The sequence below is a fragment of the Ranitomeya variabilis genome, chromosome 1 (genome assembly GCF_051348905.1).
Source record: "Ranitomeya variabilis isolate aRanVar5 chromosome 1, aRanVar5.hap1, whole genome shotgun sequence".
Taxonomy (NCBI): domain Eukaryota; kingdom Metazoa; phylum Chordata; class Amphibia; order Anura; family Dendrobatidae; genus Ranitomeya; species Ranitomeya variabilis.
Genome location: NC_135232.1, coordinates 95,111,399 through 95,137,616, shown reverse-complemented (window position 1 = coordinate 95,137,616; position 26,218 = coordinate 95,111,399).

Here is a 26,218-nt window from a genome sequence, read left to right as displayed (position 1 = left end):
ATGTACATTTCATTAATTTGCTACATGGGCTCATTGTAAGGATTGTACGGCCATGTAGAATGTGCAGGAAAATGTAGTGTGGTCTCTTTTTTAAATAAAATGCTGACGCTATGTAATAGTTTTATTAGTACACATTTCAGTGAATTTATTTGCCACCACAGAGTGAGTGAGGCTGGGATCTCAGCATTTCTAGAACATAAAACCTTAAAAACAGATGTATTCAAGTGTTAATTGCCCCGAAGCAAAGTGAAATATATTACCTTCAGAATACCTAGTGTCAGCAAATTGTTCTAATGATTGCTGTATGTTCAGATACATTTATCTTGCCCAATAAGAAGCTGAATTCATCTGATCCTTTAATGAATGTGGCATAAATGTGGAGGCTTTATATGACATGAAGCTTGTGCCAATGCTTTGGTTCTAAGACCAAAATTAGAATCATATTTTAAGCTCAGCAATGCAAGTTTATGGATCCATGAAAACTCAAACAGCACCCTGGTGGCATCCTGGCTGCATCCTAGTGCTGAGTCTTTTAAATAACTGTTTGATAGGAGAATCTTGGGAAACCTACATCATTTTTTGCATGATGAAACTCAGTTGTTAAATAGTGACATACGGACCAAATACTGTTAGAAATATGATCCAGCACACTGATAAAATTCAGTCTGTTTTTTCATGTATGAGGAAAAAACCCTGATATGTGATTGAGGTCTAAGACCAACACAACAGGTGTAGACACCAACAACAGAACATCCATTGCAAAAACAGTATACACACTGTGAGGATTCACTCGCTTCCTGGCAGCGATTCAGATAAACAAAAACAATGCAGTTGTGTCCAAACAGATGAAGTTTATTGTGGTCATAAACTTCAGAGGAAATCAGAAACAAAGAGCCTCTTCCAGGCAAAAAGGTGCAACATAAAAAATAAACCGTTCATGAACAAGCAAATATGGGCTTACCCGCTCAGGCTATCAGCCCCCTGGTAGAGACTAACCACCATTAAAGTCCTTCTCTCCTCCCACAGACAGAATACATCTGAGACAGCTCAGATGCCTTTTAAATGGGCTGCAAAGCCTCAGTTGAAGATATGGGAGCATCCAGTCCCACCCAACTTTTCTAGCTGCTCCTAAAACCTGGACCCAGAATACTGGCTCATTAAAAAACAAACTCTCTCAGCACTAATAGTGTTGGAGCCTGCTTTTCCGGGCTTCACATCACCAAGACTAACCACCTAGGTGACACATATGTCCCATCCAACTACATCCAAGCCATTGTTCTACCCATCATGAACCCTAACAACATCCCTCACTGCTCCCAATTCATGAGTAATTGTGAAATTGATGGATATCACCATATAGGCTTACATGTAACCTTAAAGACAACGCAGAGCACTTGTCATGTCTATTACCAGTGCTGCCTCTGAGCAGCTGCACATATTGCATAGATGGCAGGCTTGAACTTTGGCTTATTGTCAATTAATTGGCAAGTCTGATTCTACAACATCCCTCACTTACTGACTGGATGGCAGCTGGAGGAACAGGGGCTGGAGATAAAGCTTAGGAAGATCAATGAAACACCGCAAATAGCACAGCAGGGAAAACTCTGTAATGAGGCAGAGCTGAGTAGGTCTTCAGACTCACTGCAGCGATGACATAGAGCCTCGCAACATAGCAGAGCTGGGTATGTCATGAGGCACACTATGGCAATGTAGCACAACCCAGCAATGTAGCAGAACAGGGTATTACAAAAGCACATTGTCAAAATGCAGTCAAGTCCAGTAACAAAGCAGGAGGAGTCACACTGTGACACTGTGGCAATGTAGCAGATCCCAGTGATGTGGCAGAGCTGGTTATGTCAGGAGACTCACTGTGTAAATGTAGGCAAGCTGAAGAGGTCAGGGAATCCAATATGAGAGTGCAGGGTCAGATGTAGCAAAGCAAACTCAGAATTGAGGACCTGAGTTAGCATTATCGTCCAGTACAGGGTTACATGTAACTGAGCTACCCAGAATAGCAGAACTGAATTAGCAGTAAAGTTCAGAATTGTGCAGTGATCTTAGTAGTGGCGATACACCAACTACCTGAATACTCAGGCGGCGTGCTGGCATTTTCACCAGCCTATAAGTGCTAAAAACATGACCTCTGAGGTGCACTCCAGCTTACCATGATAACCCACTGGAACAGAAATAGCAGGCTGCCAGGTGATCAGGACAGAGATTGACGCTGTATGTTAGAGATTTTACAATGCAAACTGCATATATTATTAAATAAATCTCTTAGGTTTAAAAGGCTATGCCAGAATGGATGTATACTCCTTTTTGAAAATTTCCGGCCTGCTCTAGCTGGAATAAAAAATGTTCATCTTAATATCAGGATTACATAGCCATTCGGACATTCATTTTCAAAGTACGTCCACCAGTCTCATCAGGTCTAAGATATCTATTTAATAATATATAGTGTCTGTATTGTGAAATCAGTCTAAAAACATTTGGCCAGGGCAGTTTGCTTTCACTACTTGTGTTGAGACAACCAGACTTTGATGGATTAATAAATCTTTAAGTAAAACAGGTTGCCCACTCACACCTGATTGTCATCCCATTGACTGAAAATACCAGACTCTTTTTCACTTTCAAATTATCTGATCATTGGTTTGCATACTTTTGTCACTTACAGACGTGATAATAAATCAATTTCTTCAATAAAAAATTAGATTTTCTAACATTTTAGACTCATCTGTTTGATTTGGTTCTCTTTATCTGCAGGAAAATTTTAGCCTGGGGGGCAAGCACACAGCAGTGGCCCATGAGTAACGGCCCATCCTTAAAGGGGTTGTCTGATCTTAAGCTACATGTCTACAGTCACTATGTGTGAATCCTCATATCGTAGGCACTGTGCGCTGTGAGGATTCTCTGTTGCTGGCGCCGGGAACAGGTGGTCTTGTGACTGCAAGCATGTGATATATATATATATACAGTTATATGAAAAAGTTTGGGCACCCCTATTAATCTTAAGCTTAATGTTTTATAAAAATTGTTTTTTTTGCAACAGCTATTTCAGTTTCATATATCTAATAACTGTTGGACACAGTAATGTTTCTGCCTTGAAATGAGGTTTATTGTACTAACAGAAAATGTGCAATCTGCATTCAAACAAAATTTGACAGGTGCATAAGTATGGGCACCCTTATCATTTTCTTGTTTTAAATACTCCTACTTACTTTTTACTGACTTACTAAAGCACTTTTTTTGGTTTTGTATCCTCATTGAGCTTTGAACTTCACAGCCAGGTGTATGCAATCATGAGAAAAGCTACTTAAAGTGGCCACTTGCAAGTTGTTCTCCTGTTTGAATCTCCTCTGAAGAGTGGCATCATGGGCTCCTCAAAACAACTGTCAAATGATCTGAAAACAAAGATTATTCAACATAGTTGTTCAGGGGAAGGATACAAAAAGCTGTCTCAGAGATTTAACCTGTCAATTTCCACTGTGAGGAACACAGTAAGGAAATGGAAGAACACAGGTACAGTTCTTGTTAAGGCCAGAAGTGGCAGGCCAAGAAAAACATCAGAAAGGCAGAGAAGAAGAACGGTGAGATCAGTCAAGGACAATCCTCAGACCACCTCCAGAGAGCTGCAGCATCAACTTGCTGCAGATGGTGTCACTGTGCATCGGTCAACTATACAACGCACTTTGAACAAGGATAAGCTGTATGGGAGAGTGATGCGAAAGAAGCCGTTTCTGAAAGCACGCCACAAACAGAGTCGGCTGAGGTATGCAAAAGCACATTTGGAGAAGCCAATTTATTTTTGGAAGAAGGTCCTGTGGACTGATGAAACCAAGATTGAGTTGTTTGGTCATACAAAAAGGCATTATGCATGGTGGCAAAAAAAACACAGTGCGCTGTATAGTTGACCGATGCACAGTGACACCATCTGCAGCAAGTTGATGCTGCAGCTCTCTGGAGGTGGTCTGAGGATTGTCCTTGACTGATCTCACCATTCTTCTTCTCTGCCTTTCTGATGTTTTTCTTGTCCTGCCACTTCTGGCCTTAACAAGAACTGTACCTGTGTTCTTCCATTTCCTTACTATGTTCCTCCCAGTGGAAATTGACAGGTTAAATCTCTGAGACAGCTTTTTGTATACTTCCCCTGAACAGCTATGTTGAATAATCTTTGTTTTCAGATCATTTGACAGTTCTTTTGAGGCGCTCATGATGCCACTCTTCAGAGGAGATTCAAACAGGAGAACAACTTGCAAGTGGCCACTTTAAGTAGCTTTTCTCATGATTGCATACACCTAGCTATGAAGTTCAAAGCTCAATGAGGTTACAAAACCAAAAAAAGTGCTTTAGTAAGTCAGTAAAAAGTAGGTAGGAGTATTTAAAACAAGAAAATGATAAGGGTGCCCATACTTATGCACCTGTCAAATTTTGTTTGAATGCAGATTGCACATTTTCTGTTAGTACAATAAACCTCATTTCAAGGCAGAAACATTACTGTGTCCAACAGTTATTAGATATATGAAACTGAAATAGCTGTTGCAAAAAAAACTATTTTTATAAAACATTAAGCTTAAGATTAATAGGGGTGCCCAAACTTTTTCATATAACTGTGTATATATATATATATATATATATATATATATATATATATATATATGCATATATACACGCACAGTCCCACTGTAAAGTGACAGGCACACACACTGCCCCACTGTATAATGACACACACAACCCCACTGTATAATGACAGGCACACACACAGCCCCACTGTATAATGACACACACACAGCCCCACTGTATAGTGACATACACGCACAGCCCCACTGTATAATGACAGAAACACACAACCCTACTGTAAAATGACAGACGCAGTATAAATTGAATGGAGCAGTCAGATATGACCTTGGTCAGATGTGACATCATTTGAAGTGACATCTTTTAAGTGTATCATCAGAAATATACCAGAAATAGTACAGAAATCGGCCAGACGGTATGACTAATCACTATCTGCAATTTTACCTGCCTTTCTTTTCTTCACCTGCTCTTTAACCATACTCACATTTGCCCTCACTGTTTTTGATCCACTAATCCTCACTCTCCTTCGCTAACCCCAAACCCCGACACCCTCGGACCACATAATTATCTCCCCTCTTTCTTACCCCCTACCTCGATTCATCTGCAGACCTGCTCTTTAACCTCAGACCTCTCCTACCAAAATACAGTGCCTTGCGAAAGTATTCGGCCCCCTGGAACTTTAAACCTTTTCCCACATATCATGCTTCAAACATAAAGATACCAAATGTAAATTTTTGGTGAAGAATCAGCAACAAGTGGAACACAATTGTGAAGTTGAACGAAATTTATTGGCAAGTGGGGCATGCAATATTATTCGGCCCCTTTACTTTCAGTGCAGCAAACTCACTCCAGAAGTTCATTGTGGATCTCTGAATGATCCAATGTTGTCCTAAATGCCTAATGATGATAAATATAATCCACCTGTGTTTAATCAAATCTCCGTATAAATGCACCTGCTCTGTGATAGTCTCAGGATTCTGTTTAAAGCACAGAGATCATCATGAAGACCAATGAACACAACAGGCAGGTCGGTGATACTGTTGTGGAGAAGTTTAAAGCCGGATTTGGATACAAAATGATTTCCAAAACTTTTAATATCCCAAGGAGCACTGTGCAAGCGATCATGTTGAAATGGAAGGAGCATCATACCACTGCAAATCTACCAAGACCCGGCCGTCTCTTTAAACTTTCAACTCAAACAAGGAGAAGACTGATCAGAGATGCAGCCAAGAGGCCCATGATCACTCTGGATGAACTGCAGAGATCTACAGCTGAGGTGGGACAGTCTGTCCATAGGACAACAATCAGTCGTACACTGCACAAATCTGGCCTTTATGGAAGAGTGGCAAGAAGAAAGCGATTTCTCAAAGATATCCATAAAAAGTGTTGTTTAAAGTTTGCAACAAGCCACCTGGGAGACACACCAAACACGTGGAAGAAGGTGCTCTGGTCAGATGAAACCAAAATCAAACTTTTTGGCAACAATGCCAAACGATATGTTTGGCTTAAAGGCAATGCAGCTCATCACCCTGAACACAGCATCCTCACTGTCAAACATGGTTGTCACGGCCACTCCTTCCGCTCATACTTACCTGCTGCAGCGCGCTCCTCCTGCAGGCGCGCGTCCTCTCCTTCATTCTTCTCCGCTCCCTGGTTCTCGTCGGGTGCGCGTGCGCACCGCCCACTCCAGCACTTCCTCTTTCTGATTTACAGGCGCTCTGTATCTCCTCTCTGTGATCCTGGAGGACCGTAACCCGGAAGTCCTCCAGCACTCCATGTATATAAGGCGATTCCTTCCTCTGCTCCTTGCCTGTCTGTCATTTGTGCTTCTGTGACTCAGGTCCACCTTTGTCTTTGCACTGCCTGTTTTGAGTCTCCACTCTGTCCAGCCAGTTCAGCTTCTCTGTCTCTCCCAGGCTTCCTTGTCCCCTTGTCCAGTCCAGCCCTCCCAATGTACTCTCTGTACTCTGTTAGTCTAATGTCTCTGTCCTGTCCTGCTTCCTTTGTGTCTTCTCCTTCGCAGTGCTCCTTTGGTCTCGCCTGTACCCAGCTCTTACCTAACTGTACTTCATCTTACCCCGCTCTGTCCGTCCTACGCCTAGCTTCTCTATTTTGTACCTCCTACTACCTGTCTCCGGGTTCCAGCTTCTGCGGCAATAGTCTCCCTTGGGTCTGCCCCTAATGCTCCCTGTATAGGGGGTGGTCTACCTGGTCAGCTCACCCTTGGGAGGTTCATTGTCGTGGATCTGTGGGTCCACCCCAGGTATGCCAAAAGATCTCACAATAGGACTGCACTCGGATGACATCTGAGTGTAGTCTGATTTTTACAGTAAAGACAGGCCATGGACCCCGCTGGGACCTCGACTCCAACTAAGAAGGAGTTATTGTTCCTACGGGAAAACCAGTCCAGGATTATGTCCTTTTTGAAGTCCATGGAGTCTCGTCTCTCCGTGCTACAGGCTTCTGATCCCGGTAGTGCTATGCAGCTGGCTACTCTCCAACAGGAGCTAGCTCAACAGCGAGATACTCAAGCCCATATACTTAATTTTATGGCTTCAGTGGATGATCGCTTTCGTGCTCTTCAAGCTTCTGCTCTCGTTTCCCCCCCGGCCTCGGTCCCTCACCCACCTCCTCGTCTGGCTAAACCTCCTCGCTATAGTGGGGATCCCAAATTGTGTAGAGGGTTTCTAAACCAATGCCAGCTCCACTTTGAGTTACTTCCCTTGCAGTATCCCACTGACCGTGCTAAGGTAGCCTTTATAATTTCACACCTGGAGGGTGAGGCTTTGGCATGGGTTAATCCTCTCTGGGAGTGGGATGATCCTCTCATTTCTCAACTTTCCATCTTTCTTGATACTTTCCGCAAGGTATTTGACGAACCGGGTCGTTTGGCCTCTACCACCGAGACCCTTTTTAACCTCCATCAAGGTACGCTTTCGGTGGGTCAATACGCCATCCGGTTTCTCACTCTTTCATCCGAATTAGGATGGAATAATGAGGCTCTGGTAGGAGCTTTCTGGCTGGGGCTTTCTCCTCGGATCAAGGATGAGTCTGCGGTTCGTGATACTCCTACCTCCCTGGAGGATCTTATTTATTTGGCGACCCGCATCGATTTACGTTTTCAAGAACGTTCTTGGGAAACCGCTAGAGAGAGAAGGTCTCCTCGTCTTCATCCGGCTATTCCTAGTTCTTCCCGTCCTCATTCAGATTTGACTTCTGCTAGTACTGCTCCAGAACCTATGCAGGTGGATCGCCTAAAACCTGTAGACCAGTGTCGGAAGGAAAGGCTAACCCAAGGTCTTTGCTTCTATTGCGGCAGTGCATCACATATTTTGCGTTCTTGTCCAGTCAGGCCAGGAAACGCCTCCACCTAGGGCAGGTAAGAGAGGTATCCCTAGGTATCTCTGAACCCTCTCAACCCCTTACTCTTTCTGTTCTTTTGCATTTGTGTGATAAGCGTTTTTCTGATTTTGCCTATATAGATTCTGGAGCTGCTGGGAATTTCATCCATCTCGAGGCTGTTAGGAGATTGCGGATTCCGGTCAGATCCCTGGAGACTCCTCGACAGATTGCGTCGGTCGACGGTCAACCTCTGCGGGAGTCCGTTACCTTGGTTACCAAAGAATTGGAGCTTCAAATTGGAATTCTGCACCGGGAAAAGATCACCTTCTATGTGCTGCCTTCCTTGTCTCATACTATTTTGCTTGGTCTTCCTTGGTTGAGGATTCATGAGCCTACTCTTGACTGGCGGTCAGGTGAAATCCTGCGTTGGGGTCTCTTCTGTTATGGTTCTCAATGGCAAGAGAACATAGCCCAGCAAACATAAGAACTAGCTCTTGGAAGGATGGAAACTAAACTGACCATGAACTAAACCTGCCGCACAACTAACAGTAGCCGGGTAGCGTAGCCTGCGTTTTATCCCTAGACGCCCAGCGCCGGCCGGAGGACTAACTAATCCTGGCAGAGGAAAATATAGTCCTGGCTCACCTCTAGAGAAATTTCCCCGAAAGGCAGACAGAGGCCCCCACAAATATTGGCGGTGATTTTAGATGAAATGACAAACGTAGTATGAAAATAGGTTTAGCAAAATTGAGGTCCGCTTACTAGATAGCAGGAAGATAGAAAGGGCACTTTCATGGTCAGCTGAAAACCCTATCAAAACACCATCCTGAAATTACTTTAAGACTCTAGCATTAACTCATAACATCAGAGTGGCAATTTCAGATCACAAGAGCTTTCCAGACACAGAAACGAAACTACAGCTGTGAACTGGAACAAAATGCAAAAACAAACAAGGACTAAAGTCCAACTTAGCTGGGAGTTGTCTAGCAGCAGGAACATGCACAGAAAGGCTTCTGATTACAATGTTGACCGGCATGGAAGTGACAGAGGAGCAAGGCTAAATAGCGACTCCCACATCCTGATGGAAACAGGTGAACAGAGAGGATGATGCACACCAGTTCAATTCCACCAGTGGCCACCGGGGGAGCCCAAAATCCAATTTCACAACAGTACCCCCCCCTCAAGGAGGGGGCACCGAACCCTCACCAGAACCACCAGGGCGATCAGGATGAGCCCTATGAAAGGCACGGACCAAATCGGAGGCATGAACATCAGAGGCAGTCACCCAAGAATTATCCTCCTGACCGTATCCCTTCCATTTGACCAGATACTGGAGTTTCCGTCTGGAAACACGGGAGTCCAAGATTTTTTCCACAACGTACTCCAACTCGCCCTCAACCAACACCGGAGCAGGAGGCTCAACGGAAGGCACAACCGGTACCTCATACCTGCGCAATAATGACCGATGAAAAACATTATGAATAGAAAAAGATGCAGGGAGGTCCAAACGGAAGGACACAGGGTTAAGAATCTCCAATATCTTGTACGGGCCGATGAACCGAGGCTTAAACTTGGGAGAAGAAACCCTCATAGGGACAAAACGAGAAGACAACCACACCAAGTCCCCAACACAAAGCCGAGGACCAACCCGACGCCGGCGGTTGGCAAAAAGCTGAGTCTTCTCCTGGGACAACTTCAAATTGTCCACTACCTGCCCCCAAATCTGATGCAACCTCTCCACCACAGCATCCACTCCAGGACAATCCGAAGATTCCACCTGACCAGAAGAAAATCGAGGATGAAACCCCGAATTACAGAAAAAGGGAGACACCAAGGTGGCAGAGCTGGCCCGATTATTGAGGGCAAACTCCGCTAAAGGCAAAAAAGCAACCCAATCATCCTGATCTGCAGACACAAAACACCTCAAATATGTCTCCAAGGTCTGATTCGTCCGCTCGGTCTGGCCATTAGTCTGAGGATGGAAAGCAGACGAGAAAGACAAATCTATGCCCATCCTAGCACAGAATGCTCGCCAAAATCTAGACACGAATTGGGTACCTCTGTCAGAAACGATATTCTCCGGAATACCATGCAAACGGACCACATTTTGAAAAAACAGAGGAACCAACTCGGAAGAAGAAGGCAACTTAGGCAGGGGAACCAAATGGACCATCTTTGAGAAACGATCACACACCACCCAGATGACAGACATCTTCTGAGAAACAAGAAGATCCGAAATAAAATCCATCGAGATGTGCGTCCAGGGCCTCTTCGGGATAGGCAAGGGCAACAACAATCCACTAGCCCGAGAACAACAAGGCTTGGCCCGAGCACAAACGTCACAAGACTGCACGAAGCCTCGCACATCTCGAGACAGGGAAGGCCACCAGAAGGACCTTGCCACCAAATCCCTGGTACCAAAGATTCCAGGATGACCTGCCAACGCAGAAGAATGAACCTCAGAAATGACTCTACTGGTCCAATCATCAGGAACAAACAGTCTACCAGGTGGGCAACGATCAGGTCTATCCACCTGAAACTCCTGCAAGGCCCGCCGCAGATCTGGAGAAACGGCAGACAATATCACTCCATCCTTAAGGATACCTGTAGGTTCAGAATTACCAGGGGAGTCAGGCTCAAAACTCCTAGAAAGGGCATCCGCCTTAACATTCTTAGAACCCGGCAGGTAGGACACCACAAAATTAAACCGAGAGAAAAACAACGACCAGCGCGCCTGTCTAGGATTCAGGCGTCTGGCGGACTCAAGATAAATTAGATTTTTGTGGTCAGTCAATACCACCACCTGATGTCTAGCCCCCTCAAGCCAATGACGCCACTCCTCAAAAGCCCACTTCATGGCCAAAAGCTCCCGATTCCCAACATCATAATTCCGCTCGGCGGGCGAAAATTTACGCGAGAAAAAAGCACAAGGTCTCATCACGGAGCAATCGGAACTTCTCTGCGACAAAACCGCCCCAGCTCCGATTTCAGAAGCGTCGACCTCAACCTGAAAAGGAAGAGCAACATCAGGCTGACGCAACACAGGGGCGGAAGAAAAGCGGCGCTTAAGCTCCCGAAAGGCCTCCACAGCAGCAGGGGACCAATCAGCAACATCAGCACCTTTCTTAGTCAAATCAGTCAATGGTTTAACAACATCAGAAAAACCAGCAATAAATCGACGATAAAAGTTAGCAAAGCCCAAAAATTTCTGAAGACTCTTAAGAGAAGAGGGTTGCGTCCAATCACAAATAGCCTGAACCTTGACAGGATCCATCTCGATGGAAGAGGGGGAAAAAATATATCCCAAAAAGGAAATCTTTTGAACCCCAAAAACGCACTTAGAACCCTTCACACACAAGGAATTAGACCGCAAAACCTGAAAAACCCTCCTGACCTGCTGGACATGAGAGTCCCAGTCATCCGAAAAAATCAAAATATCATCCAGATACACAATCATAAATTTATCCAAATAATCACGGAAAATGTCATGCATAAAGGACTGAAAGACTGAAGGGGCATTTGAAAGACCAAAAGGCATCACCAAATACTCAAAGTGGCCCTCGGGCGTATTAAATGCGGTTTTCCACTCATCCCCCTGCTTAATTCGCACCAAATTATACGCCCCACGGAGATCTATCTTAGAGAACCACTTAGCCCCCTTTATGCGAGCAAACAAATCAGTCAGCAGTGGCAACGGATATTGATATTTAACCGTGATTTTATTCAAAAGCCGATAATCAATGCACGGCCTCAAAGAGCCATCTTTCTTAGCCACAAAGAAAAAACCGGCTCCCAAGGGAGATGACGAAGGACGAATATGTCCCTTTTCCAAGGACTCCTTTATATATTCTCGCATAGCAGCATGTTCAGGCACAGACAGATTAAATAAACGACCCTTAGGGTATTTACTACCCGGAATCAAATCTATGGCACAATCGCACTCCCGGTGCGGAGGTAATGAACCAAGCTTAGGTTCTTCAAAAACGTCACGATATTCAGTCAAGAATTCATGAATCTCAGAGGGAATAGATGATGAAATGGAAACCACAGGTACGTCCCCATGCGTCCCCTTACATCCCCTGCTTAACACAGACATAGCTTTCCAGTCAAGGACTGGGTTATGAGATTGCAGCCATGGCAATCCAAGCACCAACACATCATGTAAGTTATACAGCACAAGAAAGCGAATAATCTCCTGGTGATCTGGATTAATCCGCATAGTTACTTGTGTCCAGTATTGTGGTTTATTGCTAGCCAATGGGGTGGAGTCAATCCCCTTCAGGGGTATAGGAGTTTCTAGAGGCTCCAAATCATACCCATAGCGTTTGGCAAAGGACCAATCCATAAGACTCAAAGCGGCGCCAGAGTCGACATAGGCATCCGCGGTAATAGATGATAAAGAACAAATCAGGGTCACAGATAGAATAAACTTAGACTGTAAAGTGCCAATTGAAACAGACTTATCAAGCTTCTTAGTACGCTTAGAGCATGCTGATATAACATGAGTTGAATCACCGCAATAGAAGCACAACCCATTTTTTCGTCTAAAATTCTGCCGTTCACTTCTGGACAGAATTCTATCACATTGCATATTCTCTGGCGTCTTCTCAGTAGACACCGCCAAATGGTGCACAGGTTTGCGCTCCCGCAGACGCCTATCGATCTGGATAGCCATTGTCATGGACTCATTCAGACCCGCAGGCACAGGGAACCCCACCATAACATCCTTAATGGCATCAGAGAGACCCTCTCTGAAATTCGCCGCCAGGGCGCACTCATTCCACTGAGTAAGCACAGCCCATTTACGGAATTTCTGGCAGTATATTTCAGCTTCGTCTTGCCCCTGAGATAGGGACATCAAGGCCTTTTCCGCCTGAAGTTCTAACTGAGGTTCCTCATAAAGCAACCCCAAGGCCAGAAAAAACGCATCCACATTGAGCAACGCAGGATCCCCTGGAGCCAATGCAAAAGCCCAATCCTGAGGGTCGCCCCGGAGCAAGGAAATCACAATCCTGACCTGCTGAGCAGGATCTCCAGCAGAGCGAGGTTTCAGGGACAAAAACAACTTGCAATTATTTTTGAAATTTTGAAAGCAAGATCTATTCCCCGAGAAAAATTCAGGCAAAGGAATTCTAGGTTCAGATATAGGAACATGAACAACAAAATCTTGTAAATTTTGAACTTTCGTGGTGAGATTATTCAAACCTGCAGCTAAACTCTGAATATCCATTTTAAACAGGTGAACACAGAGCCATTCCAGGATTAGAAGGAGAGAGAGAGAGAGAAAGGCTGCAATATAGGCAGACTTGCAAGAGATTCAATTACAAACACACTCAGAACTGAAGGGAAAAAAAAAAAAAAAAAAAAAAATCTTCAGCAGACTTCTCTTTTCTCTCCTTTCTCTGTCAATTAATTTAACCCTTTCTGGCCGGTCAAACTGTTATGGTTCTCAATGGCAAGAGAACATAGCCCAGCAAACATAAGAACTAGCTCTTGGAAGGATGGAAACTAAACTGACCATGAACTAAACCTGCCGCACAACTAACAGTAGCCGGGTAGCGTAGCCTGCGTTTTATCCCTAGACGCCCAGCGCCGGCCGGAGGACTAACTAATCCTGGCAGAGGAAAATATAGTCCTGGCTCACCTCTAGAGAAATTTCCCCGAAAGGCAGACAGAGGCCCCCACAAATATTGGCGGTGATTTTAGATGAAATGACAAACGTAGTATGAAAATAGGTTTAGCAAAATTGAGGTCCGCTTACTAGATAGCAGGAAGATAGAAAGGGCACTTTCATGGTCAGCTGAAAACCCTATCAAAACACCATCCTGAAATTACTTTAAGACTCTAGCATTAACTCATAACATCAGAGTGGCAATTTCAGATCACAAGAGCTTTCCAGACACAGAAACGAAACTACAGCTGTGAACTGGAACAAAATGCAAAAACAAACAAGGACTAAAGTCCAACTTAGCTGGGAGTTGTCTAGCAGCAGGAACATGCACAGAAAGGCTTCTGATTACAATGTTGACCGGCATGGAAGTGACAGAGGAGCAAGGCTAAATAGCGACTCCCACATCCTGATGGAAACAGGTGAACAGAGAGGATGATGCACACCAGTTCAATTCCACCAGTGGCCACCGGGGGAGCCCAAAATCCAATTTCACAACACTCTTCTGTCAGAAGAACTGTCTTCTTCCGGTTCAGCCAAGAAAACCTTCTCGTCTTATTTCTGAGTTCTCAAATTTACCTTCATCCTTTTTTGGATGTCTTCAATAAGAGAGAAGCAGAGACCTTGCCTCCGCATCGACCATACGACTGCCCAATTGATCTTGTACCAGGCTCTATTCCGCCTCGAGATCGAATCTACCCGTTGTCTCCTACCGAGACACAAGCCATGTCTGAATATGTTCAGGAGAATCTAGCTAAAGGCTTTATCCGCAAATCTTCCTCTCCAGCAAGCGCAGGTTTTTTCTTCCTTAAGAAGAAGGATGGAACCCTCCATCCTTGTATAGACTACCATGGTCTCAACAACCTCACGATCAAAAACAAGTATCCACTTCCACTCATTCCTGAGTTGTTTGATCGTCTTAGGGGAGCACGTATTTTTACTAAACTGGATGTTCGTGGAGCCTACAACCTCATCCGTATTCGCTCTGGTGACGAATGGAAAACCGCCTTCAACACCCGAGATGGCCACTATGAATATTTAGTCATGCCTTTCGGCCTGTGTAATGCTCCAGCGGTGTTTCAAGAGTTTGTGAATGATGTTTTCCGGGACTTACTCTACTCCAGTGTAGTGGTATATTTGGACGACATTCTTGTGTTTTCTTCGGATCTAGCTCCACACAGAAGACACGTCCATCAAGTTCTGTTTTGACTAAGAGAAAACCATCTTTGCGCCAAACTCAAAAAGTGCATTTTTGAACAAACTTCGCTACCATTTCTTGGCTATGTCATTTCTGATTCTGGTTTGCGGATGGACCCGGATAAAGTGTCTGCTGTGCTTAACTGGCCGCGTCCGCAGGGAGTAAAGGCAATTCAACGCTTTCTCGGACTCACAAATTATTATCGGCAGTTTATCCCACATTTTTCCTCTCTGGTCGCCTCAATTTCAGCCTTGACTCGTAAAGGATCTAACCCTCACATTTGGTCTTCGGAGGCTGAAGATGCTTTTCGCTCTCTAAAACAAGCCTTTGCCTCGGCTCCTGTACTCCGTCAACCTGAGATCAATAAGCCCTTCATTTTAGAAGTAGATGCCTCTGCCATCGGCACCGGTGCAGTACTTTCCCAGAAATCTTCTTCCGGACAACTGGCTACCTGTGGTTTCTTTTCCAAGATCTTCTCCGTCTCTGAAAGAAATTACACCATTGGCGACAAGGAACTATTGGCCATCAAGTTGGCATTGGAGGAGTGGCGGTATCTGTTAGAGGGAGCTGTTCATCCTTTCAAGATCTATACTGACCACAAGAATCTGGAATATATCCGCTCAGCGCAAAGACTTAACCCCCCAGATGGTCGTTATTCTTTGCCCGCTTTGACTGTGAATTACATTTCCGTCCCGACGACAAGAACCTCAAGGCTGATGCTTTATCCAGATCTTTTCTCGCATCCGATGCGGAAGAGGAGCCTTCACACATCGTGGATCCAAGGAAAATCATTCTTGTGGCTCCGGTTAGCATGTCTTCCTTGCCCCCTGGTAAGAACTTTGTCCAGGAGAACGAGAGGACTCAAGTTCTTTGTTGGGGTCATGCCTCTAAACTGGCAGGCCATGTGGGATATAAGAAGACACTTGCTCTCATTTCACACCACTATTGGTGGCCATCTCTTCTTCCGGATGTCTGAGGTTTTGTCGCTGCATGTCCTTCGTGTGCAAGGAACAAGGTTCCTAGACGTCTGCCCTCCGGTCTCCTGCATCCGCTTTCAGTTCCTTCGGCTCCATGGCAACATATTGCAATGGATTTCATTACCGATTTACCCCGGTCTTCTGGTAATACAGTCATATTTGTGGTCGTAGATCGATTCTCCAAGATGGCTCATTTCGTTCCTTTGCCAGGCTTACCGTCTGCTCCAGATTTGGCAAGAATCTTCATTACTCATATCTTCCGGATTCACGGTTTCCCGCTACACATTGTCTCTGATAGAGGAGTCCAGTTCACCTCTCGATTCTGGCGGGCTCTTTGCAAATTAATGAATGTTACTCTAGATTTCTCTACAGCTTACCATCCACAGACCAACGGATAAGCAGAGCGCACAAACTAAATTCTAATGACCTTCTTTCGTCATTTTTCCAATGGTCATCAAAATGACTGGTCTGATATGCTTCCATGGGCCGAGTTCGCATACAATAACCATATCAATGTTTCTTCTTCCAAGTCTCCCTTCTTTATCATCTACGGGCAACATCCTGGTATTCCTCTGCCAGGACTTCCTGTCTCGGGTGTGCCGGCGGCCGATCTTCTGTCCGAGGAGTTCTCCAGGGTCTGGCGGGAGACCAAAATCACGTTAGAACAGGCACAGACCAGGACTAAGAGATATGCTGATAAGAGACGCCTGGATCCTCCGTTATTTCAGCCTGGTGATAAGGTGTGAATCAAAAACTAGAGAACATGGAGTACAAAAACACCAGCGAATTTGAAAAGGTAAAAACAATAATTTTATTATTACATTTAAAACATACAAAAACGACCCAATCAAAGTAAATAATACAGAAAAGAGGAAAAATACTGGGAACCTACTGGCACAGCAGGCTAAATGGACCAGTAATGCAATATATGTAAGGGCAGGTGCAGCAAAGCCAAATGTGGGGGGAGGAGAAATAAATAGGTAAAACATCCAGGCTCTGCGCATAAACCTCTATGGATGCTACCAACAGTATAAAATCCCCAAACCCCCTATACCTATCAATAGGAAGCCGTCACTCACCCATGAATACAAGTGTCCTAGGTCCTCCTGCTGTGGCCCCTTGACGCGTGTTTCGCGTGAGTGCTTCTTCAAGAAGGGGAATAGCGTGTGTTGTGTCCCCTGAGTTTAAATAGAACTACCATAAAAAGCCGACAGGTGCGGCGCATGCGCCCCGAGGAGCGCAAACCGGAAGTGCCCATCTCAAACTGTAGCCGTCAGTACGGTGTGCGCCTGCGGCAAAAATCTTGCCGGATGACGTCATGGAGCAGGCGCACATCGCATGATAAGATGACCACAGGGATGGGTTGGTAATGCGCTGATCGGGTAGCGCATGCGCACTATGGCATACATGATTATGAAGACCCAGGCAGTGGCCATAACGTAAAATAAACAAGAAGGTGGGAAAGAAAGAGCACTAGTGTCGGAGTATATAACCCACCGGAAGGGGGCGTACGCAAAAAACTTACAATGTAAAGAAAAATGCACAGATCTAATTGAATCACCCCGCATAACGGAGAGATGGATGGGTGATGTATTAATCAAACTGCGCATGCGCGCCATGACGTCCATATTTGCGAGGACCCAGGTGACAGCCATATTAGTGAAGTTCAAAAAATAATGGGAAGTGAAAAAACAGAAATGAACGTGGATAGTGAATAGAGTAGTGGTAGGGTCAGAAAGAGCGTGCACACAATAACGGGATGTGCGCTATCAACATACTTATGAAGCAAAAATACATGGGTCCAATATAAGACCCCCTGTGCAATGGACCTTCTCAAAGGTATATTAAAGTGATAAATAATTAAAAGACATTAATACATAACATGCTACTAATTAGGGTCAATATTACTAAAACCCTATAAAAAAGTGAAGAGACAAAATATATCTATCCTATACATGAATCCATCCACTCAACATAAACATAATACTCATTATTTCCCACATAAAAAAATCTTGACATTAATAAAGTGACACAGTGCATGACATAATGCATATAGAAGTAACAAATGCCTTGTCCATGTAATCACAATATGCAGATAGCTTGGAATGATCTTGCTGCGATGCACAACATGGAGCATCTTCCAATATGCACAGTCAGTCCCCGCTGGAGTCGAATACGAATACAAGATCACTGCATGCAAAAATCTTGGACGGCACAGATTCATCGGGGAGCATGCGCATAGCACCTGAGGCAAGAAGGTAAGTGAACACTAAAAACTAAAAACAAAAATAAACACAACATTAATAAAACGCTAGATAAAAAATAGGATGGAAAAGACATCTGAACGAGATATATATATATATATATATATATATATATATATATATATATATATATATATATATATATATATATGTATAGCAAGGTATCTGCTACACAGCAAACAAGAACAAAGGTGGATACAGATGCTGACATGGATCAGAGAAAGGAGATGATAAACATCATAGGAAGGAGGCGAAGGACAACTTCTCATTAAGTCCCTTTGGGGTCATGGTGTCTAAAGTGGCAATCCACCGACACTCATGTTGTGCTAAAATTTGATTTAAATTACCGCCCCTAATTCTGCCATGGATCCGGTCAATACCCCGCACCTTGAGGCCGCTAGGGTCAGATCCATGAAAGGATCTGAAATGTTTAGGAAGTGTCTTAAGAGACGCCAAAGCCTCGGCGTCTACAATATCTCGTGCTGCCCTAATGTCCCGCACGTGTTCACGTATCCTGACTTTCAACTCCCTTGAGGTCAGGCCGATGTAGATAAGGGAGCAGGGGCAGGTGGCATAATAAATTACGTGAGTTGTACTACATGATATATAATCACGAATTTTATACTCCCTGCTCCCATCGGAAGATTTAAATGTGCCACAGCGCAGGACATTAGGGCAGGCGACACAGGATCCGCATTGAAAACAGCCAACTCTCCTAGTACTAGAGCCACACACTGTGGGTCGTTTGGTAACATAGTGGCTATGGACCAGGTAATCTCGTAGATTTTTCCCCCTATGCTGTGTCATCTGGGGACCAGACGGTAGATGTGCCGCAAGGGCACTATCAGTGCACAAAACCGACCAGTGTTTGGAAAGAATGCCGCGAATCTGTTCCCAGCAGAAATTTGAGGTGGAAATAAACCTAATCTTATTCGGATTTTCTTGGGGCATCACTCTCGTCACCAGGAGGTCCTCTCTGTTCGAGTGTCTCGCTCGTCTATACCCTCTCTTGATACAGCGACCGCTGTATCCCCTATCTTTAAACCGGTCACTCAATATGGCTGATTGTTGTTCAAAGCGTGTCTCCGTGGAACACACCCGCCTGTTCCTCAGGAATTGACCAACTGGGATGGCCTTAATAGTAGAATAGCTATGTGCGGAGGAGGCATGTAGCAAGGAATTCACCGCAGTATCCTTGCGGTATAAGACCGTCTCGATATTCCCATCCTCCCCCACAAATAACGTAATATCAAGAAAATCAATATGACGTGCATGAAATTTGTATGTAAATTTCAAGTTAAATGGGTTATTGTTAAGAAACTGCATAAATTGGGAAAGGCTGGTTTCGTCGCCCCTCCAAATCATGAGGACATCGTCAATATAACGAAACCAGCCTTCCACTGGGTCGGCGGCGTGTGTTCCGTCTACCTGGAAAACCTGACGCTCCCAGTAACCAAGAAATAGGTTAGCGTATGACGGAGCACACGCCGCACCCATGGCCGTACCTTGAGTTTGTAAATAAAACCGATCTTTAAAAACGAAAAAATTGTGTGTCAAAATGAACTCAAGTAAATCCAAAATAAATTCCGAAAAATGGCCATCCCAGTTGGTAGTCCCGAGGAAGAAGCGGGCCGCCCGGAGACCATCGCTATGCCTGATGGACGTGTAGAGTGACTCGATATCAATCGTGACTAAGAGCATACCAGCTTCAAGAGAGAGGCCATTCACCCAGGTCAATACATCCATCATGTCTCTGACATAGGAGGGCAGTGTCTCCACTAAAGGTTTCAAATAATGGTCTATGTATTTACACACGTTATCACATAGCCCTCCTATGCCAGAGACGATGGGTCGACCCGGGGGATTCCGGAGGTCTTTGTGTACCTTAGGTAACATGTAGAAAGTTGGTACTTTAGGATATTTAGGCAATAAGCCATTCAAGACCTTCCTAGGAGCCAGGCCTATTTCATCAGCGTTGGAGATAATGCTCTCCAGTTGATTAGAAAAGCTTTCCAGTGGATTATGTGGCAATAAACGGTAAGTATTTTTGTCCCTGAGCTGGCGAAATGCCTCTTTTTCGTATTGATCAACTGGCCATAAGACCACATTCCCCCCCTTGTCTGCCGGTTTAAAGACCACAGTGTCAAGTGTCTGCAATTCTCTCAGAGCACGTCTCTGTGCCATTGACAAATTGTCATCTCGCACAAAACCAGAAATGCTCTTAAGATCCTGAGTGACAAGTTTACAAAAAATATCCACCTGTGGACAAACAGACAAGGAGGGGAAGGTCGAGGATTTTGGCATAATGGAACGCGGCAATGTACCTACATCTCCAATGTCCTGCTCTCTCAAAAGGTCCTCCAAGTCAATAAGTGCCTGTTGTTCAGCCGGACTAGTAAAATTCATGCCGGAATCCGTTTGTTGATGTAACTTTTTGAGGACAAGTTTGCGGCAGAAAAGATGCAAGTCTTTTAACGCTGTGAAATAATTGAAACCGTTACTGGGTACAAAGTTAAGGCCTAGGCCCAATAAATCCAACTGTGTATCAGATAATGGAATCGAGGAGAGATTAATTACCTGTAAAGCCGTATTCCTGGCCTTGCGATCATATGTAGGTGAGGGGGTAAGCCTCCTTTTATTATTACGTCGGCCCCTCGTGTTTCTAGATGGGGGTACACTTCTGGCAACATCACTACCTGGATTCCTGATCTGGTCAGATTTCACACTACCTCCATCAATTGAGGTGAGGGAAGAAACGGAGCCAGAGAGTGAAGGAGGTACATGACGGGACCTATTAGGTCTATTCCTCCATTTATAGACCCGATTTTCCAAGGCATCAGTGTGGTCCCTTTGGAGTTTTTTGGTTTTATTAGCACCTATCTCTTGCTCCCACTTAGTAAGATCCTTCTCTAAATCCCCGTTTAATTTATCCAACGCCTCACCAGTAAGGCCATGTGCACACGTTCAGTATTTTTCGAGTTTTTTTTGCGTTTCTTCGCTATAAAAACGTGATAAAAACGCGAAAAAAACGCGAAAAAAAACGCTAACATATGCCTCCCATTATTTTCAGTGTATTCCGCATTTTTTGTGCAAATGTAGCCTTTTTTTCCGCGAAAAAAATCGCATCACGGAAAAAAAAGCAACATGTTCATTAAAATGCGGAATTGCAGGGGATTCCGCACACCTAGGAGTCCATTGATCTGCTTACTTCCCGTACGGGGCTGTGCACACCATGCGGGAAGTAAGCAGATTATGTGCGGTTGGCACCCAGGGTGGAGGAGAGGAGACTCTCCTCCACGGACTGGGCACCATATAAGTGGTCAAAAAATAAGAATTAAAATAAAAAATAGTCCTATACTCACCTTCAATGTCTTCCCGCCTCTCAGCTGCATGCTGCCGCTTCGGTTCCTGTAGCTGGTGTGCGGTGAAGGACCTGTGATGACGTCACTGTCTTGTGATTGGTCGTGAGCGGTCATGTGACCGCTCACGTGACCGCGACGTCATGGAAGGTCCTGCGCGCACACACCGTCTATACGGAACGGACGCCGGTGAGGAGATCAGCTGTCTGCGGGTGAGTATAAGCATTTTTTTTATTTTTTTTATTATTTTTAAACATTCTATCTTTTAATATAGATGCTGCAAAAGCAGCATCTATAGTAAAAAGTTGGTCACACTTGTCAAACACTATGTTTGACAAGTGTGACCAACCTGTCAGTCAGTTTTCCAAGCGATGCTACAGATCGCTTGGAAAACTTTAGCATTCTGCAAGCTAATTACGCTTGCAGAATGCTAAAAAAACGCGTAAAAAACGGAAAAAAAAACGCAAAAAAAAAATGCGGATTTCTTGCAGAAAATTTCCGGTTTTCTTCAGGAAATTTCTGCAAGAAATCCGGACGTGTGCACATACCCTCAGGGTGTCTTTAATATTTCTTTGTATTTCATCAATCTCCTTTTCCAGATCACACAGTTTGGTTTCATCTAATCTGAGGAGTAGTTCCATAAAACCCCGTGAGCACCCAGTAGCAAGATCTTCCCATTCCTTTTTAAAGGCATCGTCTTCCACAGTGAAGGCAGGGAAAATTTGAACACGTAGGCCCCTGGGGATAAGACCCCGAGCCAAATATTGTCCCAGTGATGCCCTGTTCCACCAGAGTCTAGTTCGCCTGTGGAGCAGAGTCCTAAGCTGCGCAATCTTATCTCTAGTGTCACCACCACTATTGATTAAAATACCAGCAGGGTCCTCTTTAAACACCTCTTGTAATTGAGACAACCAAGTTTTGTCTCTGGCGCGATAGTCCATTTGTTTGTAACTAGTAGCTGTGAAAGACACAGAAATCAAACTTAGAACGAAAATCACAACAAATATAACAAAATATCCAGACTGAGAGGGGCCAAAGCCCTGCTCTCTCCGTGAGTACATAAATGAAACCACAATAGTCATAGGTGTACCACTCCTAGAATATATCAAAAACTAGAGAACATGGAGTACAAAAACACCAGCGAATTTGAAAAGGTAAAAACAATAATTTTATTATTACATTTAAAACATACAAAAACGACCCAATCAAAGTAAATAATACAGAAAAGAGGAAAAATACTGGGAACCTACTGGCAGAGCAGGCTAAATGGACCAGTAATGCAATATATGTAAGGGCAGGTGCAGCAAAGCCAAATGTGGGAGGAGGAGAAATAAATAGGTTAAACATCCAGGCTCTGCGCATAAACCTCTATGGATGCTACCAACAGTATAAAATCCCCAAACCCCCTATACCTATCAATAGGAAGCCGTCACTCACCCATGAATACAAGTGTCCTAGGTCCTCCTGCTGTGGCCCCTTGACGCGCGTTTCGCGTGAGTGCTTCTTCAAGAAGGGGAATAGCGTGTGTTGTGTCCCCTGAGTTTAAATAGAACTACCATAAAAAGCCAACAGGTGCGGCGCATGCGCCCCGAGGAGCGCAAACCGGAAGTGCCCATCTCAAACTGTAGCCGTCAATACGGTGTGCGCCTGATAAGGTGTGGTTGTCTTCCAAGTTTATTTGTCTTAAAATCCCCTCGTATAAACTGGGTCCACGCTACGTAGGTCCTTTCGAGGTTTTGTGTCATATCAATGATGTTGCCTACAAATTGAAATTGCCCACCTCACTTCGCATTCCCAACTCTTTTCATGTCTCACTTCTAAAACCTGTCGTTTTCAATCAGTTCCATGTTTCTCCTGCTCAAACTCCTTTACCTGTCTTCGACCCAGATGTCTTTGAGGTTAAGGATATTCTTGCCATGAAAAAGTCTCGAGGTAAAACTCTCTTTTTGGTTGATTGGAAGGGTTTTGGTCCCGAAGAGAGGTCTTGGGAGCCCCATGAGAACATACAAGCTCCTCAGATTTTATCCAGGTTTCTGTCTGGTCTTAGAAAGGAGGGGAGTAAGGGGAGGGGTACTGTCACGGCCACTCCTTCCACTCATACTTACCCGCTGCGTCGCGCTCCTCCTGCAGGTGTGCGTCCTCTCCTTCATTCTTCTCCGCTCCCTGGTTCTCGTCGGGTGTGCGTGCGCACCGCCCACTCCAGCACTTCCTCTTTCTGATTTACAGGCGCTCTGTATCTCCTCTCTGTGATCCTGGAGGACCGTGACCCGGAAGTCCTCTAGCACTCCATGTATATAAGGCGATTCCTTCCTCTGCTCCTTGCCTGTCTGTCATTTGTGCTTCTGTGACTCAGGTCCACCTTTGTCTTTGCACTGCCTGTTTTGAGTCTCCACTCTGTCCAGCCAGTTCAGCTTCTCTGTCTCTCCCAGGCTTCCTTGTCCCCTTGTCCAGTCCAGCCCTCCCAATGTTCTCTCTGTACTCTGTTAGTCTAGTGTTTCTGTCCTGTCCTGCTTCCTTTGTGTCTTCTCCTTCGCAGTGCTCCTTTGGTCTCACCTGTACCCAGCTCTTACCTAACTGTACTTCATCTTACCCCGCTCTGTCCGTCCTACGCCTAGCTTCTCTATTTTGTACCTCCTACTACCTGTCTCCGGGTTCCAGCTTCTACGGCAATAGCCTCCCTTGGGTCTGCCCCTAACGCTCCCTGTATAGGGGGTGGTCTACCTGGTCAGCTCACCCTTGGGAGGTTCGTTGTCGTGGATCTGCGGGTCCACCACAGGTATTCCAAAAGATCTCACAATAGGACTGCACTCGGATGACAGCTGAGTGCAGACTGATTTTTACAATGCTGGTAGCAGGATCATGTTTTGGGCATGCTTTTCTTCAGCAGGGACAGGGAAGATTATTAAAATTGATGGGAAGATGGATGGAGCCAAATACAGGACCATTCTTGAAGAAAATCTGTTGGAGTTTGCAAAAGACCTGAGACTGGGATGGAGATTTGTCTTCCAACAAGACAATAATCCCAAACACAAAGCAAAATCTGCAATGGAATGGTTCACAAATAAACTTATCCAGGTGTTAGAATGGCCAAGTCAAAGTCCAGACCTCAATCCAATCGAGAATCTGTGGAAAGAGCTGAAAACTGCTGTTCACAAACGATCTCCATCAAACCTCACTGAGCTTGAGCTGTTTGCCAAGGAAGAATGGGCAAAGAATTTCAGTCTTTCGATGTACAAAACTGATAGAGACATACCCCAAGCGACTTGCAGCTGTAATCGCAGCAAAAGGTGGAGCAACAAAGTATTAAGTTAAAGGGAACCTATCACCCCGTTTTTTTCGGTATGAGATAAAAATACTGTTAAATAGGGCCTGAGCTGTGCATTACAATAGTGTAGTTTGTGGACCCCGATTCCCCACCTATGCTGCCGAAATACGTTACCAAAGTAGTCATTTTCGCCTGTCAATCAGGCTGGTCAGGTCGGATGGGCGTGGCTTCTTCCCCCAGATATTGCGTAGTTTTCCGTTGGTGGCGTAGTGGTGTGCGCATGTCCAACGTCCCCAATCCTGCACGGGGGGGGTGAAAATAGCAGCGATGTCCGTTATTCCATTGGTGGTCGGTGGGCGCGGCCATCTTCCTTTGGCCGCGCGTGCGCAGAAGCGGCGCTCTGCTGGCCGCGGCTTCAGGAAAATGGCCGCGGGATGCCGCGCGTGCGCAGATGGAGATCGCGGCGGCCATTTTCCTGAAGCCGCGGCCAGCAGAGCGCCGCTTCTGCGCACGCGCGGCCAAAGGAAGATGGCCGCGCCCACCGACCACCAATGGAATAACGGACATCGCTGCTATTTTCACCCCCCCGTGCAGGATTGGGGACGTTGGACATGCGCACACCACTACGCCACCAACGGAAAACTACGCAATATCTGGGGGAAGAAGCCACGCCCATCCGACCTGACCAGCCTGATTGACAGGCGAAAATGACTACTTTGGTAACGTATTTCGGCAGCATAGGTGGGGAATCGGGGTCCACAAACTACACTATTGTAATGCACAGCTCAGGCCATATTTAACAGTATTTTTATCTCATACCGAAAAAAACGGGGTGATAGGTTCCCTTTAAAGGGGCCGAATAATATTGCACATCCCACTTTTCAGTTTTGGAATTTCCACAAAAATGTAAATTAACCAATACATTTTGTTCAACTTCACAATTGTTTTCCACTTGTTGATTCTTCACCCAAAATTTACGGTACATTTGGTATCTTTATGTTTGAAGCATGATATGTGGGAAAAGGTTGAAAAGTTCCAGAGGGCCGAATACTTTCTTCCCTTGGCATCAAAGGCCTTGCCCTGTCCTGGATTGCCTCAACGTTCCCCACTCCCACACTACCTACTCATCCCGCCCTCTCTCTGTTGGAGTCCCTCAAGGCTCTGTCCTAGGGCCCCTACTTTTTTCCATCTATACCCTTGGCCTAGGACAACTCATAAAGTTCCATGGCTTTCAGTACCACCTGTATGTGGACGACACTCAGATCTACTGTACATTTTTTTTTGTTTGTGTACTGTGCAAACTGGGGCCTGAAAATACAGTGGGGGGAGTCCACAAGGTGTACCCCAGGGAAGGGGTGGTGTCCCTAAAAGGGGTGGTGTCCCTAAAAGTGAGCGGTGACCGAAACAGGGATGGTTGCCAAAAAAGGGGTGGGGTCCCAAAAGGGGGCGATATCCCAAAAGGGAGTAGTTGCCCAAAAAGGGGTGGTAACCCTAAAGGGGTGGAACCCAAATTGGGGCGGTATCCCAAAAGGGAGTTGTTGCCGAAAAAGGGGTGGTGAACCTAAAGGGG